The sequence below is a fragment of the Podarcis muralis genome, chromosome 12 (assembly GCF_964188315.1).
Source record: "Podarcis muralis chromosome 12, rPodMur119.hap1.1, whole genome shotgun sequence".
NCBI classification, from domain to species: Eukaryota; Metazoa; Chordata; class Lepidosauria; order Squamata; family Lacertidae; genus Podarcis; species Podarcis muralis.
The window spans coordinates 60,217,361-60,240,570 of record NC_135666.1 but is presented as its reverse complement, the minus strand read 5'-3'; the positions used below and the strand labels follow the sequence as shown (position 1 = coordinate 60,240,570).

At 43.2% G+C, this 23,210-nt stretch overlaps 1 protein-coding gene across 1 annotated transcript in view; it reads right to left on the bottom strand.

The window, feature by feature from the left end:
* VOPP1 (VOPP1 WW domain binding protein) overlaps positions 1-23,210 on the bottom strand; it is a 37,860-nt gene that overhangs the window by 13,907 nt on the left and 743 nt on the right. The gene's annotated exons all lie outside the window — the stretch shown is intronic.

The following is a 23,210-nucleotide window of genomic DNA, read 5'->3' as shown; positions in this document are numbered from 1 at the left end:
AAGTCCTCAAGGATTACCCTTTATAGTACACAAAGGAGAAACCAAAAGAAAAAAGAAAACTGCCCTCAAATACACTGATATGTCTCTTGATATTCTCTCTGATTCTCTGACCTTTTGCAGTAGAACAACGGAGCTGAAAGCATCAGCTGAAAAGCCACAAGACACTGAGTGCTAGCTGTGGGGTCACAATCCCCAAAAGGTTAAGTGGGGTGGCAGTGGAAAGATTTATTTGATGTTTCTTAAGGAATCAGAAAAGCCTGAGTAGAGGACTTCAAAGACTTTGTCCCATTCATGTTCTATTTGTGTTTCCTCTCCCGCCCCCTTCCATGGGAGAAAGGGGGGAAACCCTGATGTGATTGTGTGTTCTATAGTATCTTTCCCCCCTCTTGCTCTTAGCATTGTATATTATCCCCAGCATTAGCCATACTTGCTCAATACTTCTTTCAGGGCCAAAGAGAAAATGTTTATCTCAGGAGGTTTTTCTAGAGTGTTTATTCCAGAACGCCAGTTATGAAATCACAAGCCCCTTTGCAGCTTCAAAGTTCTGACAGGCAATGCTTTTGCCCTTGCAAGAAAAAGATAAAAATCACAGAAAGCTTGACAAATAACGGGTAGAAGGGCAAAGGACATATGAGATTGTTACAAGTCTGTGGGGACCTTGCTTCTAATTCCTGGACACCCTTTCTAACTCCTGGGTGCCAGACAAGCACAATGTGGGCCGACTATTTGAATCCAAGGCTGCAGCAATGTGAGCCCCCCCATTGTACGCTCAGGTTGTATATATGTGTGAATAAAACATATATCATAAAGACACCACAGTCTCTGCTGTGCCTTATTTCCAAAAGCAAACTCAGACCCTGGGCAAGTACATGGAACCCTTGGAATCCCACACAGCTTGGAGACTGGGGTGCTGCGCAACTATATATTGAAGTTGAAACAAAATAAAATAAATTAAATTAAATTAAAAAATTCCTTGCAGTAGCACCTTAGAGACTTAGTTATTGGTATGAGCTTGTGTGCTCATAACAATAACTAACTTAGCTGGTCTCTAAGGTGTTACTGGAAAGAATTTTTTATTATTTTATTTTATTTATTTTATTTTGTTTCGACTACAGCAGACCAACATGGCTACCTACCTGCAACTATATATTTAAGGCAAGGCCATGTGCATTATGCTGTACTACTACTACTACTACTATGAATAATAATAATAAATAAAATTTCTCCACTAAGACAATCCAAACTGATGGCAATCCTGTACCTATAAAAATCATGCAATTATGCGCTTCTTGCATATAATGTGTTTTGTTTTTGCTTAGTCATAGAGAAGCATAAGCATATATACAGGGCAATAAAACTGCATCCTTCAGCACTGATCACTTGTGATTTCTAAGCCCTCCAGTTCACTCCTGTCTGAATAATCTCCCAAGACACTCAACACCGTCTTCCTATCTAAGCTACAATGCTTAGAAAAAGTGAGTATTTGCTCAAAGAACATGTTTTTGGGGAAACATTTCTAATTGAATTAGCTATTTTTTACTTAAACTGGAAGCTGGAAGAAGAGGATTCCAAACCAAATTCCCTGCACTATAGCCCATGCTCTCCAGCTCTGCTTTAGTGATCCAGATTATCATGCAAGGAAGCTGTACAGAATAATTGTTCTAGGGCTAGCTAGCATGGGCTCTCACCCAGGGGGACAAAATATAAACCACATAATTTTTTATGGTAGGATCCCTTGCATCAATTCAAAAGAAGGGATTTAAAGTTTAAAATATCTTGGGCACCCTAGTTGGGGCCTTTCCAGGGCACAAACCCAGTTGCTTGTGGTTCTGCCAACTACTTAGAGCTTCAGAGATTAAAACCAGAGTTTTGAATGATGCTGCCTTGAATGCTGCAGAGAGCCAACACAGATGCTGGAGCACTGATGCTCTGTGTTCCCCTGATCAAGAGGCAGGAAGTTTCGTTCTGCAAGAGTGCATATTGCAACAGTCAAGTCCTGAAGGCAAAACACAAACAATACATCTTCCTAGTTCTCAGCCTATCCCTTTCAGTGTTCTTGCCATTAGGCTAAATGCTCTCTGTTCCTCCACTTGCAGTTGTTTAATGTGCTTATTATTCCACCCACAAAGCTAAGACCAAGGAACATTTGTTCTAACACAGCAGCATCCACAGCATGGAGCACTGCGCTGCCCATGAGACCTTTAAACTAGTTCCAAGGCTCTCAATAGGTTACTGTAAATGCAGGGCAATGAGCAAAGAAAGGAAAGAGAGAGACAGGGATTAGACCACATTCAGCATCTTGTGAACAAAGCATGCTTCTTACCAGCACAGCTGATGAGTCTGTCATGCATTTTCCATTAAAGACTTGAATACAGTCTGCATCCCATGTTCATATGACAGTGAAAGAGTCTTGTGTGTGTCCAGCCTTTATCATTCCACATCGCAAATCCACCCACCCCCTTTTTTAAAGCATTGTAGTAATCCACATTTCTAAACTAGTTAATGCAGCCAGATTCTGGAATTAGGTCTCAATCTTCACTCCTTAAAACACACTACAGAAAGTTCAGAATGTAATGGGAGCCACAATTCGAACAGAGTTTGGAGCTAAAACCTGCTTTGAGTACAATAGCTTGGCATCCATACACACTTTGAACAGAGGACAATACTTCCAGGTCAGAGGGCATGACTTCCAGGCTTCCAGGAATTAGTCTAGAAATTGTAGAGCTACTCATGGGTTCTACTCTTAAGGTAGTCTGTTCCCAAGACATTTAGGAATTTTAAGGTTAAGACCAAAACTTGGACTAAGAAACAAATGAGGAGACAGTGTAGTTTTAAAATTGGTGAGGTGCATTCTATATGTCCTGGCCCAGTTAGTAATCTAGCTGCTATATTTTGTACTGACTTTAGTTTACAAACTACTTTCAAGGGCACTGTAGCCCAGTGGCATCTTATTTGTTAATTTAAATGATGGATATACTGCCTTTCAGCAGAGCTCCCAGTTTGCAAAGATGTGGTAGAGCACACACTTTGCATGCAAAAAGTTCCTGGCCTCAATCCCTGGAATTCACAGGTAGTACTAGGAAGTGCTGGAGAGCTACTGTCAATCAGCGAATACAATACTGAACTAGCTGGACTTTATTTTGGGACCCAGCATTAAGCACTGTTCTATGTTTACATACAATACAAACTAAAATTACTAACTAAGAAATGCATACACACTATGAACATTACTCCAAACCATATTTCCACATCTAGAGATCTCATGCTTGTTGGGAACCAATCTTGTTGCCTAGGACTAGACTAAAACCAAAGAGAACATCTATATTACAGACATAAACATGTTTTAATATTCATTCCATCATTGCACTATATTAACTATATTTTGGGATAGAGGATGGGGTAGATCTCTAACCAAACATTTTATCACTGTCTTAACCCAAATAGACAATTTTCTATAGGATTTGAGCAAAAAGGCCCACCCAAATATTCTCCACCCTACTTGCAGATGGTGAAATTAGGAAGGAAATTTGGCAACAATATCTCATGAAGTGGCCAAACCGTGCAAAAAAATCACAAGCAACAAAGTTATGCTTTGGTCTATCATCTTGATTCAAAATGGCGCCAAGTGTTCAATAAGCAATGGAGATTGTTGCCCACCTTGGGAATCCTTATGTCAAGTTTCATGACAATATCTTAACAGGCAAGATTCAAAATGGTGACTGATATCCAAACATCAACGAAGAACGCCGCCCCCCCCCCCCGAAATTTATGCCAAGTTTGGTGCCAATACCTTGAGAGGCATCCAAACGTATAGAGAACAAAAAAGGACAGAAAGAAAAATCACATTCCAAAATATATAGAAGCATGAATTGTGGGGGGACTCAGGAGCAATTGTAACAGTTTTTCTTAAAGGCTCTGTAATGCATAAAAACATTACAAAATGAAAAAATAGTGAGATTTCCATTCAACTAAAATCAGGAGTGGGGGTTGGGTGGGGAAATATGGACGGTCTGACCCTCATTTCAATGGGGAAGGCTTCCCAACATGAGCAACAGAATGACCCCTATGCACTTGGGTGCGTCTCAGAACAGAATCTGTGCCCACCTCATGTTGTACAATACAGCTTCTATTATATCAATTTCATTGCTGCTATGGGAAAAATGCATACTTGACAACATAATTACAGCTATCACTCTAATTACTATGCACTGCATTTACAAAGATTCACAGGCAAGAGGATAAGACTCACCATCTATTTTATTTTTATTTGCATGGCATCAAGAACCAGTTTTAATAAATTTTAGTGCTAGGGAAAGCCTGTGGACTCAATGCAGATGTAAAACCAGGTATAGACAAGAAATCAGGAGCACCCTACATGTTCATGCTCTATTAATTCCCATTATGTGAATTTTGGTTCTGACAATGGTCTTGGTTAGCTCCAAACCAGAGTTTGTCACCTTGGCTAGAAGCAGGTTTAGCTAGCAGGTGCAACACTGCTTAGTTATCTCTTCATTAACACACAAACATCTTTATGATTGGTTTATCTTATCTTAATAAGCTTTATGTGCTTAAATAGAACTATTTTCTATAGACAGAACATATCAAAGGTCAGGAGGAGTGAAATGGTCCAGCGTAAATACCTGATGAATCTGAACATGTTCATGTTTTTATTTTTTTTATTTTTAATACTGCTTATTTATTACTTTAATAAAACATAAATATCTACATGGTTTACATTTTGTGTTTTTTTTAAATTAAATTTTTATTGAAGTTTTAACAAACACCATAACAAAAAAAGAAAAAAGAAAAAAAGAAAAAAGGCATGACATACAAATACAAAAGATAAAACACGTATAACCTCAATTTTTACTTTCTTTAAGCTTACTTTCACGACTTCCTCATACCTTCCCTTTCTGTATTCTAATTTCAGATTCAATTTTCAGCAAATCCTTTCCCTACTTTTAAAATACTTTTAGTAACAGATATTTTCTTCCAATTATCCCTTACTGCTTTTAACCCCTTAATAACCAATCCAACATTTTTCTAACCTTCATTCATTTTACATTTTTTTTTAGATACTCTTTAAACTTCTTCCAATCTTCCTGCGCCGTATCGCTTCCCTGGTCACGGATTCTGCTCGTCATTTCTGCCAATCCCATATAGTCTATCACCTTCAGTTGCCATTCTTCCACGGTGGGTAGTTCTTGCATCTTCCAGTACTTTGCGATGAGTATTCTTGCTGCTGTTGTAGCATACATAAAAAATGTTCTGTCTTTCTTTAACACCGATTGGCCGACAATGCCCAGGAGGAAGGCCTCTGGTTTCTTAGGGAAAGTGTACCTGAGTACTTTTTTCAGTTCATTATAGATCATTTCCCAGAAGACCTTAATCTTTGGGCACGTCCACCAAAGGTGAAAGAATGTTCCTTCAATTTCTTTACATTTCCAACATTTATTATCGGGCAAGTGATAAATTTTTGCGAGCTTGACTGGGGTCATGTACCACCTGTATATCATTTTCATAATATTCTCTCTTAAGGCATTACACGCCGTAAATTTCATACCTGTGGTCCACAACCTTTCCCAGTCAGCAAACAAAATGTTATGACCAATGTCCTGTGCCCACTTAATCATTGCAGACTTAACCACTTCATCTTGTGTATTCCATTCCAACAGCAAGCTATACATTCTTGACAAATTCTTAGTACTGGGTTCTAACAGTTCAGTCTCTAATTTTGATTTTTCCACCTGGAAGCCAATTTTTCTATCTGTTTTAAACACTTCCATTATTTGATGATAATGAAGCCAATCTCTCACTTTCCCTTTTAGTTTTTCAAAACTTTGGAGTTTCCATCTGTCCCCCTCTTACATGGTTTACATTTTGGTACAGAGGGCATTATTTTTATTAGGACCACGGCAGATGTGGAGGGGAGATTTAACTTTACTGTCCCAGTCACAATTGTACTGAAAATTGCCCTTTGCTGCAATTTCTATTTTTAAAAAATGTTCCCATCGGTGCTAACTATGACACGGGGAGGGGCTAGTTTAGCAGAATTGTAACTAAGAGGTAAGGATTAAATCTCACCTCCTTGATGTCAATGAATTAGTTGAAATGATCAATGAAAAATTCCCTCCCTAGGAAGACCATTCCACAAACCGGGAGCCACTACAGAAAAGGCCTGTTCTCGTGTTTCCACCTGCCAGACCTCTCCTTGAGCTGGCATACGAAGAAGGACCTTAGACGTTGATTGCAGGATCTGAGTTGGTTCATATGGCGACAGAAGGTCCTTGAGGTATTGCAGTCCCGAGTCATTTAACACATTTGTTATTATGCATTTATATAAACTTGCCTTTCTCCCAAACTGGTGATGATATAGTTGATCCGGCCTTAGATCTAGATTTTGATATTGCTTAATGGTTTCAGTATTTATTGCATTTAACCTTTTAGATAGAATGCATCAATGAATGATTCCTGTGTGCCTGCATTTTGTAACCTTCATGCCTTCCTCCTATACTGTGTATTTCTGTGTAAACATTGCATACCAGCCTTCTTGCCTTATCTGACCCTGGAGGGGCAAATGATGCTTTGCTAAAAGTTATTTGTTGGATTAGCATCTGGGTGACAACCAGCATTTCTCCTTGAAGCTATCTGAGGCCTAGAAAGAGGAGGTGGGAGACCCTCTTCCATTCTCAATGAAGGTCTGGTTGCCAAGGCAACTAGTGTGATAGTTAAAACCAAATGGCTTGGGGCACCCCAATGTAAATGTGGGAAGCTGATATCAGTATGGAGCCATGCATGTATACATCCCATGATTTGTAACCTTTATTGATGTATGTAGAAGGATGTTTAAGATATTTTATGGCTCTTTATGTACAGTGTTATATATAAAGGTTAAAAAAAAAAGTAAAGGACCCCTGGACGGTTAGCTCCAGTCGAATTCTGAAAGCATACCAGTGTGAGCAGATCAATACCAGTGAAAGCATACCAGTGTGAGCAGTGGGAAGGTAAACAGCATTTCCATACGCTCTGGCTTCTGCCATGGTGTCCTGTTGCACCAGAAGCAGTTTAGTCATGCTGGCCACAAGAACCGGAAAGATGTACAGACAAATGCTGGCTCCCTCAACCTGAAAGCGGAGATGAACGCCACACCCCATAGTCGATTTCAACTGGAGTTAACCGTCCAGGGGTCCTTTGCCTTTACGTTTTACCTATCTCTTCTGGACAGTCCTTCCTAATTGGAGGTTTGTTCAGGCAACCACATTAAGCTGGGCTGTCCTACTACACAGTAGTGTTAATTAACTTGGTCCCTGGACCACTAAGCTTGCTATTTTTCTCCTGGTTCCATGTTTTAATTTAACAAAGTTCCCTCACTTCGGCAAGAACAGGTGATGTAGAGGTAAATTCTTACCACACTGGGATTCAACATTCAAACACATAATTATAAAATACAAAGTAATAAAAACAAACTAGCTAAAAGGAGTAGTTAAAATAAACCGAAATGCATTTAAAACTAGCATTAAAGTGTAGTTTGCCCTGGCAGCAGCCCAGTGGCCAGCATTGTTTGCACCTTAGTTTTCAAGGGCCTATCTGAATAGGAAAGCAAAATAAAAAAATTCCTTCCAGTAGAAGTGTGCATGTACATGAAAGCTCATACCAATAACAAACTTAGTTGGTCTCTAAGGTGCTACTGGAAGGAATTTTATTATTTTGTTTTGACTACGGCAGACCAACACGGCTACCTACCTGTAACTTGAACAGGAAAGCCTTAGCCTGCCGGTAGAAGGACAGCAAAGAGTGAGCCAGTCTAGCCTCTCATGGGAGGAAATTCCACAGAAAAGGCTCTCTCTCATGTCTCCACCAACTCTGCCTCCCATTTTGATGGACCTCATCCAAGAAGGTGCTCATCCAAGGATTTTAACACCCAGGATATGCGAGCCCAAGCCATATAGGGTGTTATAGGACATAATCAGGGTTGGGTGGTATCTGTTTTCAACAACATGATATATCACCAGCTAAACACCACAATTTAGTGATATATCATGATGTCTGAAACATGGAACTATGTAGTGGGGGGGGTAGAGATCGGGCAAAGGAGCTGTGTTTGGCGTTCATGCTGGTGGGAGGGGGAGATTGGGCGAAGGAGCAGTCAAGGAGCTTAATAGGTATGTGCTATCTGGGCAGTGGATTCCTCCTCTCAAAGGAAGGCGAGCCCTTGCGTTCAAAGAGCAAACTCCTTCCACTCCTCCCTAGACAGAGAGAAGGAAGAAGCAGCCAGCTACGATTCCTGCACAATTACACTGCCCCCTGGATTTTTTAAAGGCTGTGCTTCGCAATACATTGCCAGCTCAATTATTTTGAAACGGTTCTCATGATGTGGTCTACAAACTGGTGTTGGATGATGTATTGATACATTGCCAAGCCCTACCAGTCAAGGGTATGACTGCAGCATTTTGGAACCTCTGAAGCTTCTGAACATTTTTCAAAGACCCCCCCCCCATGTGGAGCTTGTATCAGTAGTCCAATCAGGATGTAACAAAGGCATGCATCTCTGTGGCCAGATCCACCACCTCAAGGGTGCTGTTGGTGCACGAGACATAATGGTACAAACACACTCCTGGCCACCACCAAAACCTGGGAACCCAGGTTCAGGGCAGCATCCAGGAGTACACTCAAAACCCATTGTGGTACAGACAGAGGAAAAAAAGTTTGGGGGTGGGGGGTGGGGCTAAGAAATAGAGACGTATGGTGCGGTAACATGAGCACAACCACAAATCAGCTTAAGAGAAAACACTGATTAATACTGGCAAGAGATAAAATTGTAACACAAATGTTTCTATGGGGTGAGTGCAGCAATGTGGTCCTGCCATGAAATAACATATAAACGTGGCCCTGAGAGAGACTTAGCATAAATAATAAATAATAATAATAATAATAATAATAATAATAATAATAATAATACACTATACAACCCCCTGGACGGTTAAGTCCAGCTAAAGGTGACTATGGGATGCAGCGCTCACCTCAATTCAGGCCAAGGGAGCTGGCGTTTGTCCACAGACAGCTTTCCGGGTCATGTGGACAGCATGACTAAACTGCTTCTGGCGCAATGGAAGCCAGAGTGCTGCAGCAGTACCTATTTAACTACTTGCACTGGTATGCTTTTGAACTGCTAGGTTGGCAGGAGCTGGACAGAGCAACAGAAGTTCAACCCATCACGGGGATTTGTACCGCCGACCTTCTGATTGGCAAGCCCAAGAGGCTCAGTGATTTAGACCACAACACCACATCCCTAATAATACACTATGCACTAAGGCTAAAGCAAAACATGGAAGAGACAGAGGAAATTTGCTTATGAGAGAGGAAGAGGAAAATGAGAAAGTTACAGTGTGCTACCGATCTCCTGTTGGCTAGGAGACTGGGAATGCTACACCTGCAAATGGCCACGTGGCTAACACCTGTCAAGTAAATGCTGGCACTCAATCTAATTAAGAAAACAAGCAGTATCCAATGGGTACGGCCATTTTTCAGCTATACCAGCTAAACACAGTCTTGCAGATAGCTACGCCAAACCAAACTGGCATCTTCCACATCCTGGAATGTTTGGCACTTTAGCAAAGCACTGAAGTTAAATTTTCCTTATTTGGACACAGTTTATATTGCTCATTAATCTGACCTCCCAACTGTATACATACTGGGTTTGTCACACTGCGCTCAAGGAAACATTCTCACCCACTGCAAGCCTCTGCAGGGAACAGATTTACAGAAGCACTTTTGTTACATAATCTCTGTTTTACATAATCTGTACCGTGCAAATCTCCTTACACAACATTAAATACAACGAGGGAGGGACGGTTGTTTAAAATAACTGTGCCACTCTACTAAATGTACAGTCCAAGTCTTCAATAAAGGATGTGGCTTTTGATCTGGAAAAATACTGATGGAAAGCCATGATTTGTGTCACCTCAGACTTGTATATTACTTGTCTCAGTTCCACAGTGGCAGAAATGCAGCTTGGCACTATGCTGAAAACTACGCCAGCTTGAAGAGGGGGGAATTCGGCTTTAACTTCCTGCTTCCACAGAACACCTATGAAGCATGGAATCACCTCATTCTCTGTCTTTGAATCCCTCCTCAAAACCCACCTTTTCTGCAAATCCTTTGCCATAAGGCCTTAGCTCTCTTCCCTACAGAATCTGGTCTAAAGATTTGTAACTGTATTTGCATATATTCTTCCATCTTCCTTTCTCTGTTGTCTCTGTCAGTGTTTACACTGAGAGCTTATTGAGCCAGGAGTTGGTTACATCGCTCTGTATAAACAATGTATAAAACAATGTATAAAACAATGGCAGTTTTATACTTCAGTCTCCCCTAAATCAGAGAGTACTCTCATTAGTGTTTTCCCTACCAGTCCCAACATGTAATCCAAAAGGTAAAGAGGGAAAGTTTTATTGGATCTATTATTACATTTTCTGCAAAATGTTGAAACTGAGCTTCACAATGAGAAACAATTAGCAAGAGCCAGATAATAAAACTGCACCACTGTGACTACAATATTTTGCCTTTATCAATGCTGCTGTGTTCTGCCATGCATCTGTGATGCTTATTTAGATAGATGACATTTAGATAGAGAGCATTTTCATTTCTGCAGTTCAACAACCAAATAAGCATGGGCATCTCAGGTACAGGAACAGGTTTTTAATGCACAATTCTTTTCCTTGCCAGTCATGCAAATGAGATACACATCCTTCTACAATACAAAGGAGCTCTGGGGCCAAATAGTATCTTCTATGAACTACTAAATGAAACTAAGACCAAGGAGACTTGAGCAACAAAAACACAAATGAGACTTGCAACAAAATGCCAGTGTGGAGTGCCCCTTTCCTCTCTTCCAGGCAGCCAGCCAGCCAGCCATGCCCTCTTCCAGGACACATGATTCTGCTTCCCTCCCCTCTTGGTTTTCTGTCTGCCTGCCTCCCAATAGTCCCAACAGTCAGACAACATCCCATGGCCTATACAGATAACCAAGGGCAAATGAAGTGAGAAAGAAACTGGGGGAAAGGGTCTAGAATTTCAGGAAGAACAAGCTTCACATTTGGGCATGGAGTGTAATGAATTCTTTTATTTAGCCAGTCTGCTGATGAGTATAACAGGGTGCTAAAAGTAATATGCATTAATAAATCTTGACACCACTAAAAGTTGGAACTGCATTCTAGCAATTACCGGTAGATACTGGACTAGGAACTTGATTAACTAAAGGCAATACACATGCACTTCAGAATTTTCGCTGTGGCCAGAATACGCCCTGGAGTCAAGGATCACCTGACCATCTGAGTCCCTTCTTTGTGTGCCTCCTCCATGAGAGGCCTGGAGGGTGGCAACCATGAGAATGGGCCTTTTCTGCAGTGGCTCCCTGCTTGTGGAATGTTCTCCCCAGAGAGGCTCGTCTGGCACCTTCATTGCATATCTTTAGGCACCAGCCAAAAACATTTCTCTATAACCAGAGCCTTCAGCTGATTAAACAATCTATGGCCTTTTAAATGTGTTCTTGAGGGGTGGGGGGTTATTGGTTTTTGTTCTTGTTTTTCTTATGTATTTTGTGTTCTTATCTTGTGAATCACCCTGAGATCTGAGGATGAAGGACAGTATACAAATTTAATAAATATTAGTAAGTCATCATCATCAAAGTAGAAACCAGATGAACCTAGAGCTGGCTCAAAGGTTTTGAGGCCCCTCCCAAGGCAAGGCCCATAAACTGAGAGAGTGGCTCAGACTCCCCTCTGAGATATACCCTTGCATGAGACTCACCGTATCTGGTCCATATAATGTCCCTCTGCTTTGAACACATCCCGCAAGCTGTCTGCACATGAAATACTTCACTAGAGGAGGACACTCCCTCATCTTAAACTGAGTGCTTGGTAGTTAGAAGAAGCACCACACAGTCTTGCACTGCCTCCATTTTACTTGAGCAAAGTCCCTTTCTGACTGCTGAGCACTGGCAAAAACATAGCCATACTGACCTCAAGAACTAGCCCAGAAAGATGGCTCTATGACTGGATGGAATTTCATAAGACATTAAAAGAAATGTAATCAATAAAGACAAGGCATTGGCAATGCTACAAAAATAATGACTATGGAAACAGTAGAATGACTGCCCAAATCTAATTGCGCAGGTAGCCTCTGCGTGTCTTCCTTCCCCTCCACACACTTTCTCTCAAGTAAATTGCTTTTGTTTATAATCCTACTTTGCTCTGTGCCTCCACTCTAAAGCTACTCATGCATGCAATTTCCATGTAATCAGGTTTAATCAACATTTCTACAGTGCACTAAGATTTCTGCATGAAATATATTACAAATGTACGTTATTTCTAGCTTAAACGTTTAGTGTACCCATAATAATCTATCAGCTGTGATAGAAGAATAAACTGACCCATTAACTCATTGATGCGCTTCAATAAAGCTACAGCCACAAAAACGGAATTAAGAAGATTGAATCCAGGGTAAAGTAAGAGCTACAAGAAAACTAGAATACTTAGCAGACTTACCATCGCCACTAACTTAGGATTGCCTGAGCTTTTTTTGGCAAAGTTGTTGCATTTTTTTTTTAGTTTTGCCCAAAGTTATTGAGGGAAATCAGTAAAAATGACAATGGGTTGCCATATGTATGTCTGGGAAATTCCGGAAACATGGCAACCCTCCCACCAAAAAAGAAATCCATTGTTACTGAAATGTTTTGATCAGTTATTTTGCAGAATCTTTTCCAAATCCACAACTTTTTTTTTTCATTTTTCAGTTTATATACACCAAATTTCACCCTAAGCCACCTTCATCTTATCTTTGATAATTAAAAATGTTTGACATGCTGTTGACTGAAAATGTTAGGTGATGCTTGTGTGTTGCTTTCTTCCACTTATTACCACTAGGTAGGAGGCTGACCAGGCATGCAAAAGGCCTTCTGTGCCTTCTGGGGAAAACTCTTCAGAAAATATTGATAAACCACCTCTTTAGATGAAGTAAATCAAGTGAACATTCAATTTAATCTTTTCTGCCTTCACAATTTTTTTCTTCACAAGCACAGAGACTGATTCAGTGTTGCCCTCTTTTCATTGGTATCTACAGTTCTGAAAATATATGCAGATATGCATTTCCAAAATCTTGGTGATGGCAATGTTTGAAAGTAAAATTAACCTAGTGCATTTTCATCCCCCCACCAGCAAAGAGTCCGGCCTGTTTGACATACTGTAGCTATCGCCATTTCCAAAAGAGCAAGACTCCATTTCAGAAATCAGCAGAGCCCAGCTGCTTTGGTCGGGGTGTGTATTTCCTTCTACATCACCTAGGCAACCAAACACTTGGTCTCCTGCTCTCTGTATTGCCAATATAGTGGCTGTCCCTTCCTGTTTGAGCATTCTTAACCATTACTAATTTCTGGCCATTACCTCTTCCTGTAACAATTACCTCTTCCTGTAAGCATTCGTTTTAATTAGAATGAACAATGGAACAGGTTATAATGGAACAATTATCAGCCTGGATAACTCCATTGATTAGAGCAGGCTTCCTCAATCTCGGCCCTCCAGATGTTTTGAGACTACAGTTCCCTTCATCCCTGACCACTGGTCCTGCTAGCTAGGGATCATAGGAGTTGTAGGCAAAAACATCTGAAGGGCTGAGGTTGAGGAAGCCTGGGTTAGAGCATAGTGCTGATAATACCAAGGTAGCAGGATCGATCCCTGTAGGAGACAGCTGCCTATTCCTGCATTGCAGGGGGGTTGACTAGATGATACTCAGGGTCCCTTCCAACTCTGTGATTCTAGGTGGAAAGCATTGGGCCTTAAGAACTTGCTCCCTCTCCCATTTGGCCTTCAAAGCCATAACAGAGGCATGGGTTAAGCAAGATGGCGAGTGCAACAGCCGTGCTGAGCTCACAGGGACCGCCAAGACCAACAGGGTGCTCTGGCTGGTCCCCACACCGCCAACACCAATGCTGCCACAAGCAGGGGGGAGCCAGGGGGGGCCAACGTGAAGGTTGAGAGGGCTGTGTGGAGCCCCCAACCCCCAATGACCTCAGCTCCACCAGGACTGGGATCGCCCCATAAGTGATCCAGCAGAGCTCGGAGGTCTGGAGGCTTCCGGAGCTGAGCAGACAACTCGGCGGAGCCCCCCCCCCCCCAGCTGAAGACTCACCAGCCTCCACCACCACAGCCGCTGCTGCAGCCATTGAGAGAGAGGTAGGAGGGGACCAGGAGAGCCAGGGAGGCTGCATAAAAGTGTGCAGCCCAGTCCAAACCTGGCCCCAACCCGACATCTCTGGTGACCAGCGAAAGGGAAGCGGGAAGGGGCCCATTGGGGAGCCGCGCAAAGGGAGCCGCCTGGGAGAAGACAGGCGCTGGGCGGGCCCTCCCCTGCTGGCAGATGGAAACGGACACAGGATCCAAAAAAATTCTTTTCTTAATTAAAAAATATATTTTAAGTACATTATTCATTCATTCATTCTAACTCTCAAGAATTAAAATGACAGTGCCCATAAAGAGACCCTAAACCAACACAGGCCACTTCCTGGGACCATAGCTTCAGCCCTGATCCCTCTACTTTTTATTTGTTTATTTTTATTTTATTTAAATTAAATGGGGGAGAAATCGGACAGTCTTTTTCTCCCTCCCTCCCTGCCCTTCCATTATTATCATCACCTCTTTCCCCCCAACTTTATTGTTATTGCTATTATTTTTCCTTCTTTCTCTTTCCTTTTTCTCTTTAAAGTGTATATATCTCTATCTATCTATCTATCTATCTATCTATCTATCTATCTATAATAAGTAAATAATAATCCCCCCTCAAAAGAGTTTTCTATATACATTTTATTTTATATATAGATATTTTATTTTATATATAGATAAATAAATATATAGATATAGATATAAAAAAACTTTCAGATACCACCACCTCAACATCTTCAGTTTTCTTCTTCTTTTTCTTCTTTCTTAACTCCTAAACTCTCTACTCTTTCCATCCCCCTCCTTCTTCTCTCTTTTCTTTTCTCTCCTTCCCCCCAAATAATAATAATAATAATAATAATAATAATAATAATAATAATAATAATATCACATACCTACATACATATATCTCCCCATCTACTTTCAATAGTACCCCCCTTTTGTGGTCTTTTACCTCATACTATAACTTGAATCACCACTGCATTTTTTAATCATTACTATTACTAATCGCCCCCTTTATTTTTCTTTTTTATTTCCCTCTACTTTCCCTTTCCTCCCCCCCTTCTTTCCCCTTTTTGTTTTTTTGAATACAACCTTGCCAGCCTTTAATTTTTAACTTTTTACTACGAAGCCCTAACCCCCATCCTACTCCCTCATTTGTGGTATGAGTGTGTAGGTGTGTGTGTATCCACAAACAACCCCCTCAACACACATCCTCCCTCTGGCCCCACCCCATGGGTCTCTTGCATCTCTGCTTGTTAATCCCTTTATGTCAACTGTTGGTCTGTTGGTCTGCTTGTCTGTCTGCTTGTCTGATCCCCGCTTCACCAACACAGCTGAGGCGACTACAGTGACCCTTAAAACACAGCCCAGACGTGACAAAATCGCAGCCTAATCCTGACACTCTGCAAAAGCCACCAGTCTACTGCATCTGTTCAACTCAGCAACTCAACAACATCCAGGAATCATCACCACCAAAACTCCTAACTACAACACACTCCGCTCCAAAAGGACACCACACACATCTCAAACCAAGGCCACCAGAGAGACTGAGATAGCACCAACCAGGGAGATGGTGAACAGCACTGAGACCACGACATCCCCCCAGGATGACAACAACCCAACAACAAAACGGGACCTGAGGAAAATAGAACAAAGACTAGCAGAACTACTGGAGAACACAGTGACTCAGCAACCTGACCTCCGAAGTGGAAACCCTCACTAGGAGAATCTCCACTCTAGAAAATAAAAACCAAATGCAAGAAAGACTAATAGAGTGGTACTGAGAGGCTCTAAACACACATGTGAAAAATGAATTGGCTGAACTGGTAAGCCACCTGGAAACAAAGCACATAAATGAGAACTAAGCAAGCAGACCTCGAAGATCGCAGTAGACATTGCAACACCCGCTTCCGCAACTTCCCCGAAAAAGGACAAAACCCAGCAGACCTCATTGCATGCTGGCTAAAAACTATGATTCAAAGAACCCCTGATGCTCTACATGACCCACCTATTCAACAACATCATAAAAGGAGGCCATTCCTAAAACCTAGACCTCCTCCAAGATAGTCTCTATCCCAAAACCACCCAAAGACAGCCTCAGTAGAATCATACTGCCCAATCTCATTAATAAACCAAGACTACAAGATATTCACATCAATCTTGGCTAACCGCCTAAAAAAATTCCTACACAAATTAAATAGCCCTGGACCAGATGGGCTTCATCTCTGGTCGTTATATAACAGACCTTATCAGGAAACTACCAAATCTGATCAAACACAGCAAGGCAACTACCAACTACCAAATCTGATCAAACACAGCAAGGCAACTAAACTCCCACTGACAATTATGTCCCTAGACATCCTCAAAGCTTTTGATTGCCTAGAATGGAAATAATACCTACTAGCAGTACTAACTAACATAAAATTTGGTCCCAACTTCTTACAAACCCTCAAACAAATCTACTCCTGAGCCTCAGCAAAATGCAGGACTAACAGCTTAAATACCATAGCAATCCAAAGAGGCACGAAACAAGGATGCCCACTGTCTCCCTTCCTATTCACCCTGGCTCTGGAACCTCTAGCAATCTGAATCTGAGCAGCCACAGACATCAAGGGAGTGGAAATAAAAGGCAGAACCTATAAATTAGGGGACTTTGAGGACGACCTGATGGTCACAACACCAGACTCCAAAATCACAGCAACCTTCCTAATCAGAGAACTCAACACATTTGCAATGGTGTCGGGCCTACAAGTAAATTTTGCAAAATCTGAGGCTATGTGTTTCAGTACCCTGCTCCCTCATATCCAAAAAGAATTCGCCAACATCACCAAGATAAAACTTTGCTGCCCCAAATTCAGATACCTAGGGGTACAAATAACCACAAACCTCAACAAACTATACCTCCACAATTACAACCCCCTGTGATGACAAAGCAATAAAGATTTGAGGAGATTGTACAATATCAACTTCACTCTCGGACAAAATAGCCATGATCAAAATGACCACCCTCCCAAAATTAACCTACATATTCCAAACCCTCACAATCTGGATTCCCCCAGCCCAACTCCACAAAAAATCAAGAATAAACCCCAAATCCACCAACCAAATGAGCCACATAATCCCGTACATTCTAGAAGATGAGACAAAACAATGGGTACACTTGGAGAGAGACATAATCGGAAATACCTCTACCACAGCATACCCATTCCTCCCAAACAGCCTAAGGGAAAACCCCACAACACTAAACAGGTTCACACAGACCATGCTTAAATCATGGAAGGAAGAAGCAGGTAAACTGTCCACAACCCCATTCCCACTAATACCCCTGGTATACCAACCACTACTCCACCACGCAGCACAAAACCTCCAGATAAAACTTGGCAAGCCAAAGGCTTATTCTGCCTAGCAGACTTCTACAGGAGAAGACAGGCTCCAGCAGACTGAGTGGATGAGACCAAGAGGGGGTCCAACAGTCAAGAAGGCGGCTTCTGCATGTGCTGTAGAGGGAAGTGAGGGGCAGATGGGGCTTGTCAGCCTGGGAAGGTAGCCCATCTAGGAGAAGGAAAACTCATCCTAAACCTCCGCTACCTTGTAGCTATACTCATTTATGATGAAGGCTTTGGGAGTAAACCCCAAGGAAAAAATCCATCCCTGCTGCCTTGAAGGACATCTTTGGGAGAAGAAAAAGCTATGGAGTAAACCCTACTTAAATGCAGAGTTGGAGTCCCAAGGGCAGTTGGATGATGTCTTGTATGCAGTGTTAGAAACTCAGATATATAAGTTAGGCCAGTGTTTCCCAACCGGCGTTCCGCGGCACACTAGTGTGCCGCGACACGTTGCCTGGTGTGCCGTGGGAGGGAGGCGGGCGGCGAGAGGCGGGGTGGCGACGGCGAGGAGAGGCCGCCCAGCGCGGGGCTCTCGCCGTCTGCCTGCCTGGCTGCCTGCGTGGCGCTGACGTCACGGGGCTGTAACGTGCCCCACATAGGCACGCTTAGACCCTGGCTAGGAAGCGCCTTTGCCCTTGCCTTTTGCTCTCCTTACTTCCAGAAAGCTGGGCTGGTCGCCCGCTCCTCTCGGCGGCGGGAAGTGGTGCCGCTGGGAGCTCTGGGAGGCAGCGGAGGGGGCGCCGTGGGCCGGGAAGCCCCTCTCCGTCGGGGTCGGCAAGCGGCTGCCGCTGCTGCTACGGGTGCTGTACAGCCTGGTGCTGGCGATGCCTTCGGAGCTGCCTCCGCCTCCGCTGCTGCGCGGGAACTCCTTGAGCGAGCGGCTCAGCTGCTTGCCTTTGCTGCGGAAAACCTCGCGCTTGTAGGTGCCGCTGGCTTGCGGCGTCGGCGCCGCGCTCTTGGGCAGCGGCTGCAGCGTGCGCTCCGTCCTGCCGGGCTCGTTGGTGAAGTGGACGGGCCTCAGGAAGCAGATGTCGATGGTGGACTCGGACGAGGCCGGCGAGCACGCTTCGAAGGCGGGCAGGTTCCGCAGCGGCTCCACCTCCTCGTAAGGGTCGCCCCGGTACTCGAAGCCCTCGTAGTCCGGCGCGAAGCCGGAACTGTCCTGCAGGAGGTCCGCCGCCGAGGCCCGCCGACGGGGCCGCTCGCGGTTGCCGTCGGGGCCCGTCGAAGGAGGCGCGCTGCTGCCGCCGTACTCCAGGTCCGGGAGGGCATGCAGGGAGGCGGCCAGAGCTTTCAGGTCGTGCTCGCTGAGCTGAGAGGGCGCCAGGTCGTGCTCGGGCCGCCGTCCGTCCGTTTCCCACTCGCAAGGGGAAGCGCCTTGCAGGCCGTCGAGGCCTTGCTGGGGGCTCGCTTTCATGTGGGACCTCGAGTGCCTTGGAAGGGAGACCAATCAGTGTCGGATTTAGGTATAAGCTAAACAAGCTATAGCTTACCATTACCTTCTATGCTGTTACTATTTTTTTTTTTTTTTTTTTACATAGGTAAAAAGTGACCTTTCCCCATCTGGCATGGTGGTGTGCCTCGAGATTTTTTTCATGAAACAAGTGTGCCTTTGCCCAAAAAAGGTTGGGAAACACTGAGTTAGGCACCAAATGGTTCCTTAAACCAAAGTTGCAGTCATCAAAGTGGTTGCCATTTTGGGGTAAGACAGTTCTAAAGTCTTATTTTTCAAATGATGGACTGACTGTGATTGATGGTCAGTTAAACATCTGGCAAATTCAGGTGACAACCTTGAGCTAGGTTAACAGCTCTGAGAACTTAAAGAAGAACTTAAAAGATCCAGGGACAGTCCACATATATATTGGCCTGTTCCCACCTCTTTTTCTTAATGGTGCCTGCTCAGGCTACACAGAAAAAGCATTTTCATTCCTAAAATTCATTCTGATTGTGCATATATCACATAACTGATAGAATTCTACAGGATGGGGTATTAATGTCCAAAAACAGTCCAGATCCAATGATCCCTAGGCATACACCTCCAGGTGGTGGAGGTATCACACGCCATCCTGGCATCCAGGCATCTTCACTTGGTCACAAGTGGCCAAAAGCCAGGTGCAAAAATGCACCTCGTGCCTGGCTAATTTTGAACACTGCTTGTATGCCTCTTTCTGGCAACTTTTGCAGTCAAGTTGGTGCCAAATATATTGCTTTCCTTTCCTTTGAAGTACATCAGCAAGGCTGAGAGGGAGGTATTTTCGTCGGGGCAGCCCAGGAGCTCCATACACACTGCCCAGGCTCCAGCTACAGAGAGGTCTCTTTGGTGCTGCAAATACAGCAAAGCCTTCCACTGGAGGTAGCACTCTGAGCAGGGCCTCAGCAGATGACCTTAAGACCCAGAAAGGCTCATATGGGAAGAATATAATGAACATATATACAACACAACCCAGTCAATGATAAATGAGTGTTTGTTTCTTTAAAAGGGGGAGGGAACTAAATTCCAAAAATCCATTATAAAAGAAGGTCTGAGTCTTCCTAGAAGCTAAGCACATTCCCTGAAAACTCCAGGTGTGTTGATGCCCTGAATGCTTAGATCAAAGGAAATTCTGATATAGCAGCCAAAAAAAGCAAAACATGTACATGAAGCATTAACAACTTATGCTGAAACACCCTGTTTATAAATCAATTAAAGCTTACAAGGAATACTGCAGGGCTTCTCCTAATGGATTGAACATTGAAAGCTTAATCTTCTATTGTGCTGTCGTGTGGTTTGCTGGGCAATCACTGTTGTACATTCTGATTACGTTCCTTGGGGTGGGGGAAGCAGGGGATGATTGACAGTTATTAAGTTCCTAGTGGACTTTGAGGAGCCTTCGGAGCCAAGCTAAAGTAAATGCTTCCATGGACAGAATATTTATCAGTTTCTCTGTTCTATTACACAGGGAACTTGAGATCAGAAAGATTAGGACTAGAAATACCCTTGTGCATTTCAGAAAAGGGATCACCATAAACCACCTCTGATATCTTACACCACCCACCCATATGGACAGCTTCTGCAATGGGAGGAAGTGGGGGAAAGCTACCATTTTTTCCGTGACTTTTCACGCACCTTGCATGTGAAAAGCCACTCAGGTCATATGTGCAAATCCAGTTTCCCATGATAATGATGAAAGAGCTGCAAATTGCTTCTTCCTCCACCCCCATATACACAATACACGCATCAAGCTGGCAATACCCCCAGCTCAGAGTTCAAAAAAATGTGTGCAGTCGATCAATCTAGAAATCTGCACTGACAAGTGTGTTCATGATGACTCCTTAATATGGAGTGATCCATATGTTTTGATCATTCAATGAACATACAATCTGAAATCCCATAACTAACAGAAAGAATACATTTATGTTCCTGGAGACCTCCTACGACAGGGCAAAGGAGGAGTGTAAACACAGTGTTTGCAAAATTACTGGGGAGATTCACCTCCTCATGAATCAATGCAGTTCAATGCTAGGGTAGTTGACCTCTACCTAGGAGCCATTGTGTCAAATCACAGCCTACAAAGAACTTCCTAGAGGTGGTTTCATATATTACAACACAATTCAGATTCTGTCAAAATCAAGGGGCGTGGGTGAAATACCAGGCTTAAATTTTAAAAATCCTTCCAGCAATACAGTCCTTATGGCTATTCGTCTTTACAGATCAATCAAAGATAGAGTCCTAAAACAGACAGAACCCATTTGCGAAGCTGGAAGAATTCTCCTAAGCTACCCTATGGCTTGAATAGGTGGGGGGGGGGGTCATACTACCTAATCACTGCTTCTATTACGCAAAATTAAGCAGTGCTGAATCTAGGAAAATGCCTTAAGTGCTTTACAAAGGCAAATAGGCCAAAGAGAAGAGACCCAGTTACAAACAATTTAAACCCTCTTTGATTAAAACAAAGCAAAACAGAATGATGATGTAGCCAAAGAAGATTCATTAAAATTACTCTCTCAAACACAGTGAATCTTTCCTGGCATGGCTAAATAAAGGCACCTGAACAGGCAGGCCTTGCAGTGAAAACTTCTTTTCCTATTTTTTCTTTGGATCAGCTCGCTGCTCATGAAACAAGGAAGCGCTGCCTCCAGCTTCACTGAGCCAGGATTCAGACAGGTCACCTGCTTGAATGCTGGCGCTAGGCTTTTACTGCGCCAATCCACCATCACCCAGTGGCGCATTCACTGAGTCCTTTGCCCCCTTGCTCCCCCTAAAATCGCCACTCCCTGGGTTTTTTAAGCACCTGTAACTTGACTTGTAACTTGTGACAAATAAGAATCTCTCCCAGACAGCTAGACGGGTTCCCGCCCCACCCCCCAATATGGAGAGGAGACTGTGAGGCCACCTGGAGTGAGGAAAGTCAGACAGCAGTGGCTCCTCTTCAGGGACGCGGACTTATAAAAAATATTGGGGGGGCCCGGGAAAGCTCATGAATAATAAATAAGCTCATGAATATGCAAATAAAGTGGCGCCGCCTCCTCGTGAGCGAATAGGGGAGAGCGTGCTGCGCCTATTAATCAGCTCCAAAGGAAATTGGGTGGAGCTTTTGATCGGGAGGGAGGGCAGGAGGCATGCAGCCCGCCCCTCCCTGTGCATTTTGGGCTGGGGGAGGGGCGGCGATGGCGCTCTGCTGGAGGGGCGCCGGAGATTATTGGGGGGGCGGAGCCCCCCCAAACGAATTTTTGAGGGGGCTCGGGCCCCCTCAAGCCCCATGGAGTCGGCGCCTATGCTCCTCTTACATTACTTCTCCATTCCTGGTGATCCTCTTTCAACAACACTCTAGTATCTGGATTATAATACAAATATTGGAACACAATGTCCAGTTAGGCCCTGTCACCAAGCTAACTGAGTAGCCGCTCAGTCTTGGATTGTACCAACAGAGCCCATCCATTCTTGATTCTGAAAAATGTGGATAAGAACTGTCTTGGAGTATGTGTAGAGTATATTTTGATCACTATTTGAGTAGCCACAGCCTGCCCTTACTTAGCCAGGGGGTGGGGGTGGGACTTCCCTAGCAGGCAGAAAGCCCTAGGCCTCTCTACTTAAATAAAATAACTACTGAATTTAATCTACATAACAGGATCACATTTGGGAGGAGGACCCGAAGCAATAATAAGAAAGTACTTTAATGAAAAAGAACAGTAATTATTTTGCAATACAAATGATTCCTGGTGATTAATAAAATTTGTATTATATTTATTTGCAATGCGCAGGAAGCTAGTGATTTCAGATATTTCTCTATAAATAAAAACTCATAATGGTGAGGATGAGGAAGAAACAAGGCCCGTGCCATCAAAACTGGGTAAAACCTTCACAGCTGATTAAAAATGAAAATGCAGCTAAGATGTATCAAATCTGTGTGTCGACTTCACATTTAGTTCCCTGCGGAGTTAACATCAGCAGTTAGTAATAAAGGTAAGAGTCCTCAATCCTATCTCTGACCATATGCCTTCAAATCTACAAACCAGTTAGGCCTATTTCTCCAGGTCCAATGCATGCAACATTAAAATAAAACGAATTAAAATAAAATAAAAAGCTGTCACGGGAGGCTAGAACCTTGAACTCTCCATGGGCAGAGTGTAAGGC